At 47.6% G+C, this 12074-nt stretch overlaps 1 protein-coding gene across 10 annotated transcripts in view; it reads left to right on the top strand.

Moving 5' to 3' along the window:
- The first annotated feature begins 5912 nt into the window (after positions 1-5912).
- The window catches only part of FAM120B (family with sequence similarity 120 member B), a 32335-nt gene continuing 26173 nt past the window's right edge, over positions 5913-12074 (top strand). For 7 of the 10 annotated variants that reach the window (XR_013813976.1, XR_013813977.1, XR_013813978.1 and 4 more), the window contains exons 1-2: positions 5944-6011; positions 6681-6791. The gene's annotated coding sequence lies outside the window, so the exon portion shown is untranslated. The other 3 variants (XR_013813981.1, XR_013813982.1, XR_013813979.1) reach the window with 3 other exon arrangements.

Here is a 12074-nt window from a genome sequence, read left to right as displayed (position 1 = left end):
TAACCCCTCCCCTCCACCTCCTCCCAGGGGACACAGAATGTGGACAGCACTGGCTCACCATCAAGATTTGTTTTCAAAATGCTATTTTCTTTAGGAAAATGGGAACGGGGCAGGGGCTGTTTCTCAGTCACCACCACTAATAACTGACTGAAGTGCTTTCAACCTGTGCGCATCTGGCTGCTGCTAGGGAAGCAGGGACTTTTAGGAACAATCACAAACTACCATTTGCTTTAGTGGCACTTGGAACTGTTCCTGTGAACAGTAGCAGGTTAATTAAGGCAAGAAATGCGGCTGCTTTCAGGTTCCTAAGGGCCCAGCAGTAGTGTTTCTCCGTGGCTAGAACTACATCCACAGCCTAGCCAATGGAGAACCAGGCCCCTAATGACAGTCACCTTTCCAAGCAGGGGCTGGAGTCAGACCCAGCTGCACCCTGCGCTTGGCAGCGAGAGGGCCACTTCATGTTCTCCTTGTTACTCGTCCAGTCACTGTCATGGGGGCTGGAGGTCCAAACAGAAACGAGAGCTGCTTTGGTAACTGCAGGACCAGCTCCAACTGGTTCTATCCTGTGTTTAACCAAGCCCAGAAACAAAGTGTACCCCCTTACAAGGAACACCCGTGAACCCAAGGCCTGGGTTCTGCACACCTCTCAGAGCCAAGGTCCACTGTCAAGGAAGACGCAGGGCTGGAACCCCTTCAGTCTTTCCTCAAGCCCTGCATCCAGGAAACAGATTTGAGCCTCGCCTCCTGTTTCCTCCTGAACAGAGCAGCAAGCCTTGCTGGGTAACATTTTCCATCGTTATCTAAATTGTAAGTGAGAAAGACGTCTGCCTGCTCTTTTATTTTCGGAAAGAGTGTCCGTAGGATTAATATGTCTTCCTTACATGCTTGAGAGAATTCACTGGTGAGTCCAACTGTCTGGAGTGTTCTTTGTGAAAAGTTTTTACTTGCAAATTTAATATAACAAATAAGGATAGCATTAAGAAATAGAGGGTTACTTGGATTTTTTATTTCTTCTTTGGTCAGGTTTGGTCATTGGTAAGGTTCAAGGACTTTCTCAGTCTCAACTTCAGTTGCTCAAATGGTCTCCTCCTTACCCTCAGGACGAGGAAAGCCGACACCATCTTCCAAGATCAGCCTGGGTAGTCTGTCATCTATGCTTTGATCTCGATCAGTACAGCAGCAGGTTTATCCATTTCACTGCTCTTGCTAGTATCAAAGGGCCCAGCCTTCTGTGTCCTGGATGTTTGCTGCTGACCTGGGCAGAACATCAGGGCAGTCCTTGGGCTCGTCCCATGGTTTCCTTCCTTTCAAGAATCTGCTTCCTTCACTCCCTGTTGTCTCCTATCTGAAAATAGTAAACTCATATACTTTGTCTAGTTTTCTAGTGGATTAGAATGGAAGAACGAGTTCTGTAGGAATTATTCCTTCATGGACAGAAGCCGAAACAGACTTTCAGCTGCAAGGAACAGAACACCCTAACTCAGTCCTCTCAACTATTAGAGCAGTTAAGTTTGGCATTCAAGTGATGAAAAGACATTGTCCCCTAGAACTTACAGCATTAGGGGTAGCATGGTCTTAGTAACTTTTAGTTCCACCTCATCATCAGGGCACAGGAGGTGCACCCCCTGCTCTGCACTTGTGGTTGTGGGTTCAGGCTTTGCCCACTCCCGCCCACCATGCCTGCGGGGCCTAGAGCCACAGCCAGACAGAGGATGGCTCTCAGAGGAAGAGGACATGTTCTCTCTATATGACACTTTATATATATTATTGATTTTTTACAGAGAGGGAGAGGGATAGAGAGTTAGAAACATTGATGAGAGAGAAGCATCCATCAGCTGCCTCCTGCACACCCCCTACTGGGGATGTGCTTGCAACCAAGGTACATGCCCTTGACCGGAATCAAACCTGGGACCCTCCAGTCCGAAGGCCAATGCTCTATCCATTGAGCCAAACCGGTTAGTGCTCTATATGACACTTTTTATCAGCAGTAAAACACTTGTCATATTTGACATGAATCAACCATGTAGAAGTCAGTATGTTTTTATGTGCCTTTTTTCCTCGCACAATTTTCAGATGGTGAGCTAGTATTTAAATAAAATCTAGGGCCCATGTGGTTGCTGCATTCAAAGAACTTCAGTTCAGGATTCAAATAAATTTAAAGCTAATTCCAAATAAACCTTGAAGGCTATTTAAAGGTTCAATTTGCTGAAACCGGTTTGGCTCAGTGGATCGGCCTGCGGACTGAAAGGTCCCAGGTTCGATTCCGGTCAAGGGCATGTACCTTGGTTGTGGGCACATCCCCAGTAGGGGGTGTGCAGGAGGCAGCTGATCGATGTTTCTCTCTCATCGATGTTTCTGACTCTCTATCCTTCTCCCTTCCTCTCTGTAAAAAATCAATAAAATATATTTAAAAAAATAAAAATAAAGGGTCAATTTGTTACCTAGAGAAACCTGTCCTACATCCACCCTTTCCCCAGGTCACCTCATCTCTCCATGTTCCAACTTCTCCCTACTTTCAACCTACAGTTTTCCTTTCCTTTCTTGCCTCGCCTATTTTCCTCTTTTACACAAATTCTTAATTCCCTGTTTTAGGTTTTCTCCCCACTGGTAAAGCTGATGTGTACAATAGGGCACACGGAAGTGTCTGTGTTTGTCGTAAAATATGTGAATAATCACACATAATTTTTTTTCTCCTGTTACGCTGATTTCTATGTGCATCTTTTAGTCTCCCAGGAAAGAAATCTGCAAGCAATTTTTGGGTTTTCCTTTCCTTCACTGTAGTGTATTATAGCATTAAAACAAATTAAAAAGCCTTTAGAAAGTAACAATTGTTCCACTTACAATCACTTGTACTAGTTAATAACCAGTTCTTTAAACTAACATTTAAAGCGTTTTCCTTTTATCAGAATAACATACTTACAAATTTCAAAATTCAAATTGTATTTCCAGATTTCTAAGAAAAAATAGCAACTTCCCACACCACACATTCCAACCCAAATTCCTTCCTCTACATTTAACTATGAAGTTTCTGATGTGATGTCTTTCTTTTCCAGTGTGGGGATTGTCTGTGGACATCCTAACCTAGCAGATGAGGGTTTTAACCCCCACCCCTTTTCCTAGACACTGTCAGGTCAAAGGAAAATCACTTTCTCCACCTTCTAAGTTCTTCTGGCTGAGCTAATAGTCAAATTAGCATGAGGCAGATTAATGCACAGAGAACATGTCCAGAATTTCCTATAGATGACGTGGGGGTGCCATAAGAATAGGAGACCAACAGGTGCATTGGGTAGTTGAGGTTTATTTGCCATTTTGAACAAAGGAGGAGGCAGGGGTGTGGGATTTCAAAGGGAAAGCAGGTAATTCACAGGTAGAGGAGAAAGAGCAAACATGTGGTAAACACATTCTTTATTAGGATGCTGAGGGGATGCTCTCCTGCTCTGAGCAGGTTTTTCTATTTGGATTCCTCCAGGCAGCTAAGGGGAGGGCCAGAGGTTCTTTCTGAGTCTTTTGTTTTTTAATAAAAGGCTTAAAATCAACATCCCAGAAAGCATATTTTGGCGTGGCAAAACTTTGGTCCCCCTCAACACACGTTTATGAATGCAGATAAAAATCACCTCCCATTTCTCAAAAAACAGTTATAGCATCCTTTTGATTAACTTACCATTCGCTATTTACCTTATTAAATTGTGTAATCATTATTGATAACTGAGACCTATGCTATTTATCTGTCTATTACTTATTGTCACCAAACTCTACAGATCTTTTGAAATATTCAAACACATCAAGTATTTGCTGGGTCACACTTTTCCTGGAGTTATGTCTCCAGGGCCTCCTGCTCCCATCTAGATGGTCCTCAGCCTGCATCCTGGGACTTCCTGCTCCTTCTGCACTGGGTTCCTGCTCTCCAGGCCCCAGAGAGTCCTCTTTCTTGACTTCTTAATTTTGGAGAATATCCTCCAGCATGTTTCTGGAATGAAGTATTTGGTGGGTAATATTTTTGAGCTGCATGTCTGAAAACATCTTTATTCTACCCTCCCACTTAACTAATAGTCTCATTGAGAGTAGAATTCCATGTTTGAATTAATTTCTTCAGAATTTTGAAGAAAATGCTTCATTGAATTTCAGCTTCCTGAGAGTCTGTTGAGAATTTCCATGCCTTTCTGATTTCCAATACCTTAAGGACAACCCTTCTATTTCTTCCTGTGGGAACTTCTAGGCCTTTATCACCGACATTTTGTGATGCTGTTCCCTGGGGTCGACCTTTTCAGGTCTGTTGTGCTGAGCATTTGGTTTGCCGTTTCCACATAAGAACATGTCTTTAAGTCTGGCAAGTTTTCTTGAATTATTTCATGAGTAGTTTCCTCATTTTCTCTGTTCTCTTTCCTGTAATTGCTATTTTCAGATGTTGAAATTCTTAATCTTCTAATTTTCTTATGTTTTCTCTTTTCCTGTGGCCTTTTCTTTTTGTTTTATTATCTAAGAAATATCAATTTTATCAACTTTTGCATTTAAGTTACTTCCTGAATTTTCAAGAGCTCTTATTTTCTGAATGCTTTTATATATCTTTACTTATTGATATAATATTATCTTCAGAGACTGTAGATAATTAAGTTTTCTATAACATTTTTCTTCCAGTTTTTTTTTTCCAATTTTTCCCACTGTCTTCCTTGAATGTCTGTTGATTCTTGGTCATCTGTGTATATTTAGGAGGGAGGCAGAAAGCTTTCTGGAAGCTCTGCAAGGTAGATGAGGACTGCCCAAGGGCAGGGCTCACTTAGCAATGAGGGGCTTTGGGTACCTACCTCCCTTGCCTCCACTGCCTATGAGTTCAGACCTCCTGCTCCTGAAGTCGGGTGTCCCTGGATCCTGCCCCACACCACCGGAATCCCTACTTCCATCTCTTTCCTAAGTTTGCTCTGTCTATCTAGAAGTCCTCTTCTCATCCCGTCTCAGATCCCATCCCTCCTCCTGGCTCAGTTCACACATTATTTCCTTGTCACCTTCTTCATCACACATTATAGGCCTTATTCTAGGCTTCGCTTGTTTTCTAAACTTAACATTTGTCTCCCCAACCACCCTGTGCGCTCCCTAGGACTAGAGACCACCTCACACACTTCTTGGTGTAACCGTAGGCACCCAACCAGTAATAACTGTGGAGCACGATTTGTTGATTTTACCTAGAAAAAATATATCAACAGGAAAGGAAAGCCTGTATGCCAAATGGAGGGTCCCCTCCCAAACTGTTTAATGCCTGCATGTGGTGTCATGTCCATTCGCTAGTTCCCTGAGTGCTCGATCTGTGCTTGGGACTCCACAGGAGCAACATTCCACGGGTTCCTGCTCCCTGGGGCTCGCGTTCCTGACACTGTGCATGAGCGTGGGTTTGGGATGCACCCTAGCTGGGTGTTATTGATAGCTGGTTTGTCAAAATAAATGAGATTGGTTTCAAGGCTATTTTTCTGCCATCACGCTTGGCTACCAGGAAGTTCTCTGGGCTGTAGAGAAATGGGTGGCGTTTCAGGCGGAGGGGGGGAACTGTGCACAATGCGAAGGCTGCCTGGCCTCGGAGCCCCGGGAGCTCAGCCGAAGGTGAAACGAGGCCGAGACGTGGTCTGGAGTCCACACTCCGTCCCTCGAGACAAAGCGCTGCAGGACGAGGGGTCCCGCTCACCTCGGAGCCCGCCCGTCACTGAGCCCCCAATCCCCGCCCGGAGCTGCCATAGCGCGGCCCACGCAGGCGGCCCGGACTGCGGACAGAGCGGGAGGCGCGGCGCCCCAGCAGCGCCCGCGGAAAGCCGGGACGACGGACGCCGCTCTCGGCCGCACCGCGCGGTTTCCCAGGCAACGGGAGCGGCGCCTGCGCACCTCGCTTCCCCCGCGTCTCGGCCCCGCCCCACGCTCGGGCGGTCCCTGGAGCGGAAGCCTCCGAGCGGAAGCGGAAGTGCGCGAGCGGCCGCGGCGGGATCCAGGGCTTTGCTGGCCAGTCTGCGGCTGAGCTGGCGCATCTCTAGGTAGGGCCGGGCCTGCGAGGCCTTCGCCGTGCGGCGTCCGCGGTTCTGCGCCGTCGCGGCTGTCCCTGCCGTGAGCCCAGTGGCGGGCCCAGGCCGGGTCCAAGTTCCCGCGGCCCCGCCGTTCCCCTCCCGGCCCGTCTGTCCGTCGCCTACCCCCGCCGCCGCTCCTGCCCCTCGGGCGACCGGTGCCTGTGTCCTCGCGGCCCGGCTGTCGCGTCACCCTCTGCGCCGCCGCTGGGTGCACCACCCCGTCACCTGCGCTGCCTGGGCCCGGGCCTCCGCCCTCCAGCCCTGGACCCTCGGGTCCCGAAGGGTGACGCGGGCTCGCCGCCCAGGAACTTGCACGAGGGCGGCGTCTCCGTCGTGCGGGAGGGGGCTTTGGGCCGAGTGTGGATAGTCGGTGTTGCGGGGGGAGGGGAAGGGAAAACCATCCCGCCTTGCGGAGGTTGAGGCCGAGGACACTGTCAGGAAGACGTGGTGGTCGCGGGGGTAGAACCGGGAAGAACCAGGAGGCGAGTTGCTCCCCCCCCCTCCCCGGGAGAGGCGGGACTGCAGAGCTCTAGAGGCTCGCTCCGCTGTGTCCCTGGCAGGTGTTCGGAGATTTCATGTCTGTCAGCTTTCTTTTTTTTTTTTTTTTTTTATGTTTTTCTATCCTTTTGCTTCTCCCAGGTCAGCGCTCCCCATTCCTTCGGCCAGGTGTGCCTGCCTCGCGTGCCCTTCCCATACTTTCCCTGTGGGCTTAGGAGCGAGTTGTTAGAACTGAAAACTCATCCTTAGATGGTAAGTCAGAGCCTGAGGAAGTCTCTGATGAATAAATTATTTTAGCTTTAACTCATGAATTTAAAAGTTCATATTGGATTCTTATCCTGAAATCTGGATAAACGAGGCATCCATGTTTACAGGTCTGCACACATTTTCCTCTTCTGTGACAGTGTTTGTGGTTCATTGGCCCTTGAGGGGGATTGGGGAACTCGGGGGGGGGGGGGGGGGGGCGGTCTCCCCAGGGGCCCAAATCTGGGTTGTCCCGCCCTCATGATCATTCTGTCAGGGCCCCAGGGACTGGGAGAACCTTCTGGAAGGACAGATCTCTGGACTGACATGCAAAGTGTTAGGTGTTAGAGCCCTAGTGAAAGGAATACAGACTTTGGAGGCAGGTGGGTTCCAGTCCATTTTACCGTCACTGTCTGTGACTCAGGCAGGTGACTGCAGCACACACTGCTGGCCTGCCCCGCTCTCCTGCCTTTGCTGGCAGAAGTGCCTTTTTCAAGAGTCTGCACAATACTGGTAAGTGCCAGAGGGACTAAATGGGGTGTTTGCTATGGGGCTTTCTGATTGTAAAAAGTAGCCATGTTCTTTGCAGAAAATTCATAGAACAAAGAAATGTTTTAAGTGTATGATTTTATGCATCTTGACATATGTACACACACACCCGTGTTTCTTCTTTCTTGAACGACTCTGAGCCTTTGCTTCCCTGTTTAAAGATCCAGATCTGAGACAGGGACTCTGTCTGGTTCACTGCCTTGTTCGCAGCTGCTAGCACATGGCCCAGAGCACAGTCAACCCGAGCTGAATGTACACTGAGCATGTGTGGGAATGTGGGTCCCATGTGGGTCGAGACGAGGCCGAGACGTGGCCTGGAGGGGGTCTCACTTTGGTTCATCTGGGGGACCAGAATACGGTCTCTCTACCCTCCCTAGTCTTTTGCAGTAGGAAATAGGATTCTGTATCCCTCTAATCTTGGGGTTCTTCCAAAATAGGGTGTGGGATATTGGGCAGCCAGTACCACCAGCGTCCACAATAGCCCCTCACTTGTCTCCAGTCCTCCTGCCTCCATCCCTTCCCCCACAACACTGGCAGGCAGTGCTTCTGAGATGCAGGTGCTTGAGAGCCTTGACTGGCATCTGCTTTCCCCTCAGATGAAGTATGAGCGCCTGTGTGGTCTGCACCCCTTTGCTGTCTGGCCCTGCCTACTGAGCTCAGCTCACTCCTGTTCCCTTAAACAGAGCTTCTAGCCACACTTAGCTTTTGGGGTTATTTTTTCCCCCATTTTCCATGTTTGAGGAAAAAACAAAGTTGCAGGTTAAACTATTTAATAGAACAGATATTTTAAGTACCTTAGAAACATCTGTTTAATAATAAAAAAGACACCTTAAGGACTTCAAAGAATGTATCCCTTACCACTCTTACTTCTGGTCTCGCCTGCTCTCCTGTCTCCATCAGGACACTCAGGACGGCCATTGTGGGTCCCGGACCTGGGCTGGGTCTTCCTGCTGCGTGTTCCCCCCATTCACATGCTTTGCCCTTGTCGGCCCTACAGTTAGGCCAAGTGCTTGTTGCCTGTGGGACGTTTTCCTGCTGGCGTGTAAGCTGCCGGAGGGCAGGGCTGTCTGTCTTGCTCCTTGTTCCGTGTCTGCTGTCATGTTTGCTGAAAAGCTGCTCGCTGACTGAGTAAACCAGATTTATGTTCAGATAACTGCCCTGGTGATGGTGAGGAGAGCAGAGTGCTAACGAGTTGTAACTACAGACTGACAGCCTGTTGGAGAAGAATTACCAGGATGTGCTTTTACTTCGCCTCAGCAGTTTCACATCTAAGATTCATCCCAAGGAAATGATCCAGCATGTGCTCCAAGATTTTTATGCATGGATGTGATTGGCGTTCTTATTTATGGCATGCAATATAGGAGATGGCATAAATGTTCAGTAGTAGGGTTGATATCTCACTTCACACCACTCTGTGCATCCATTAAAAACTACACCATAACAGGTCAACCTTCTGACTTGGCAACATGTATCACCTAATAAATTAAGACACAAAATAGGTTACAGAGAAGTATGATCCCAATTTTTAAAAACAGCTAGAAATATATGTTTATTGTCCCTATTTTTGGAAGATGAGTAGTTTTTTTCTTTGTTCTATGAGTTTCTGCAAAGAACATGGCTACTTTATTTCTCATGGCTACTTTTTAAGAAAAAAATTTATTTCCAATATTAAAAAGTAATCTAGCTTATAAAAATCATAAGTATAATTAACCCCCACTAATATTTATATGGCTTTGTTTTAAACTTTAAGATAATTTAATAATTTGGGGCTGGGCAGATTTTACTAAACCTGAGGCAACTAATGAGAAGTGTTTAATTAATAAATTTATAATCTAAATGAAATCACATCACACCAATTTATGAAGTTGGTCTTTAGAGCTCACTTTGTAGATAAAGAAAAATGAAGCTTATAGAATAAGATAACTTGCTCAGAGTTTCATTGCAAGGAAGTGGAGGTTAGACTCCGTGTGGTTTTATTCCAGAGCTTTTCCTCTGTCTTCAGTACTGCCCAGCGTCTGCCCCATCTTCCCAGGATTCAGCACACAGGCGTCTGCCACCAGCTCCTGAGTGTCTGCATCCGCTTTGCACCAGTCTCACTCTTGGCACCAGTGGTCATGGCAGCTTGTGGGGGGTCTTCCGGGGCACCCGAGTCTGGACATGTGTACCTGGGCGTAGTAGAGTACATCGTGGTAACGCTAGGCTTCCCATTGTGTGAGTGGCTGCTTATTCTGACACGTGGAAAAGTAAGGAAGACTTTATTCCAGACCTGCCATCGGAGGTAGAGGTGGGGCTCAACTTCAAATAGGGCAGAGGCATCTGCCAATGGGCAGAGTGAAGGATCAGCAGGAGTCAGGCAGGGGATTCTCTCTCTACACTGACTCAGCAGGATTCTTGCTAAAACTGGACTGGGCAGGGCCAGCAGGAAGCCTAAGGGCGTGCCTTGTGGAGAAGAGGGCCCAGGAAGCCTGCTTGATGTTGGTCCAGGAGAGTGTCTGTCAGTGCCGAGTGAGCCTGTGGGCAGCCCTCGGACAGGTGGAGACCACCTGAGTGGCAGCTGCCCTTTGCTTACTTGCTCGCCTGGTTGTCTGTGGATCCATAAATACTCAGGAGACATCGAGCCAACACTGTCCCACAAGCTGTCCTGGGACAAACTCTTGGAACCCTCAATCCCTGTTCATACCCTTCTGTGTACGGATTCCCCATAACTTGCTTTTATTTTGGTGGGGCGAGAGGGGAGGAAAGGAGAGAAGAAAGCAGACTTTAGATACCCCACATCAGCCATGAGGGGCCTCCCTAGGTGGACCAAGGCCCAGCCAGCATGTGGCCATTGAAGCTCAGAAACGAAGCGTGGAACGAAAAGGACTGGTTCGTCCTAGTCATCCCGGGCCACTGATTAACATCCACCTGGCACTGTTCGGCTCCCAGGGTGTACCTCTGGCTTTCCTCTTCACTCCTGCCCAGAGACCAGACACTGGTGTTGGTTGTTTGTAGATTTTTGGCTTGTGGAGACATTATTTGATAAAGATAAGTCCAAGGTTATGGTTTTGTTGCTCTGTAGGACATGAACCTGCTTTGTCTCCAAATTGAAAGACTTGATTTAATCAACTCCAGCGCTTCCAATGCCCTCTGCACAGTGGGGCTCTGGCACGGGGCGGCGGGGGGGGGGGGGGGGTGCACTGGCACTGGCCATGTCTTAAGGAGCTGCAACCACTGGGACTGGATGTCCTGCAGATGCTGCTCTGCACATGGGATGTGTCCATTGTCTGGCTGTGAGTCCATTTGTCCCTCTGTCTGGATTGGCTCCGGACCTGTCGGTACAGGTCGGGTGGAAATGTTTTTGCTGAGGCATGCCACTCTCCATTTCTCTGTCCATTGAAAGGTTGTGACTAAAGGAGCTTCTGGACTTGTCTTCTGTCCATTTCTTCGTTTACTGCAACCCTGTCAGGACAAGGAGGCCGTTCCTGGCAATGAGGCTGCCTCTGTGATGGCTCTCTGTGTGCCTGCCGGCTGCTCTTCCGTGAAATGTCTGGCACTGGTGCTACTTGAGGACACGGGCCTACGTGTTACTCTCCCTCTGCCCACATTTGGAGTCTGTACACTTGGTGATTCCTGACCTCTCTTTATACACCTGCCCTTTGATGCCTTCATTTACTCATTCACAAATACTGGCCCTGGCATGGCAGACACTGCTGGTGTGGGTGTGACAGTGACGTCTGCCCTGGAGGGGCTCACAGTGAGAGAACTGTTTCCCAGGTTGTGTTTTGGGCAGTAAGACTCCTACCAAAGGAGACATAATTTCTGTTTTCTTTCTCGGCATTGAAAATTTCCTTATGGTTTACAGGCAGCATAAATTATATATACACATATATATTTAAATAATCTTTAATGGTAGAGAATGAAAAAACCTCAGTATTACTCTTATCAATAAAAGGCTTAAAAACAAAAAAAAATTGTTTAAAAAGGTAATGGCCACAAAATTATCTTTTTATTTTTTGATTTATTTATTTATTTTAAATATTTTTTAAAAATATATTTTATTGATTTTTACGGAGAGGAAGGGAGAGGAATAGAGAGTTAGAAACATTGATGAGAGAGAAACATTGATCAGCTGCCTCCTGCACCCCCCCCCCACTGTGGTCGTGCCCACAACCAAGGCACATGCCCTTGACCGGAATCGAACCCGGGACCCTTCAGTCCGTAGGCTGACGCTCTATCCACTGAGCCAAACCAGTTAGGGCAAAACTATCTTTTAAAAAAATATTTTTTAATTTTCACCAGACGATAGGTTTTTTATTGATTTTAGAAAGAGAAGAAGGGAGAGAGGAAGAAATATCCTTTGGTTACCTCCTATACGCCCCAACCAGGGATTGAACCCAAAACCTGGGTGTGTGCCCTGTCCAGGAATCACACCTGCAACCTTTTGATGTATGGGGCTGTGCTCCAACTACTCAAGCCACCTGGCGGCCAGGGCCACAAAATTACCTCTTGAAGCATTTCATTTCCCACCACTCTGCCTGTGTTGACAGGTGGTGGTGTGGTGTGTAACATATTGAGCTGAAAATGGAAGGCCCCTCTGCTGTCACAGGTTCCCAGATCTTTGTGTATCCGAATTTTTCTTTGCAAATGCCACACAAGAGCACATTGTAAGGTAACATTCCTGAGGTAGTTTGTGATTCAAAATGGGAGAGATTGGCAGTGTGAAAAACAGGAAAAAACAGTGCGTGTTTAATTAAAATAGTGAGC

This window comes from Cnephaeus nilssonii (genome assembly GCF_951640355.1).
Source record: "Cnephaeus nilssonii genome assembly, chromosome: 9".
NCBI classification, from domain to species: Eukaryota; Metazoa; Chordata; class Mammalia; order Chiroptera; family Vespertilionidae; genus Cnephaeus; species Cnephaeus nilssonii.
Note: the sequence above shows the minus strand (reverse complement) of the source record. Positions and strands in the feature narration are given on the sequence as shown.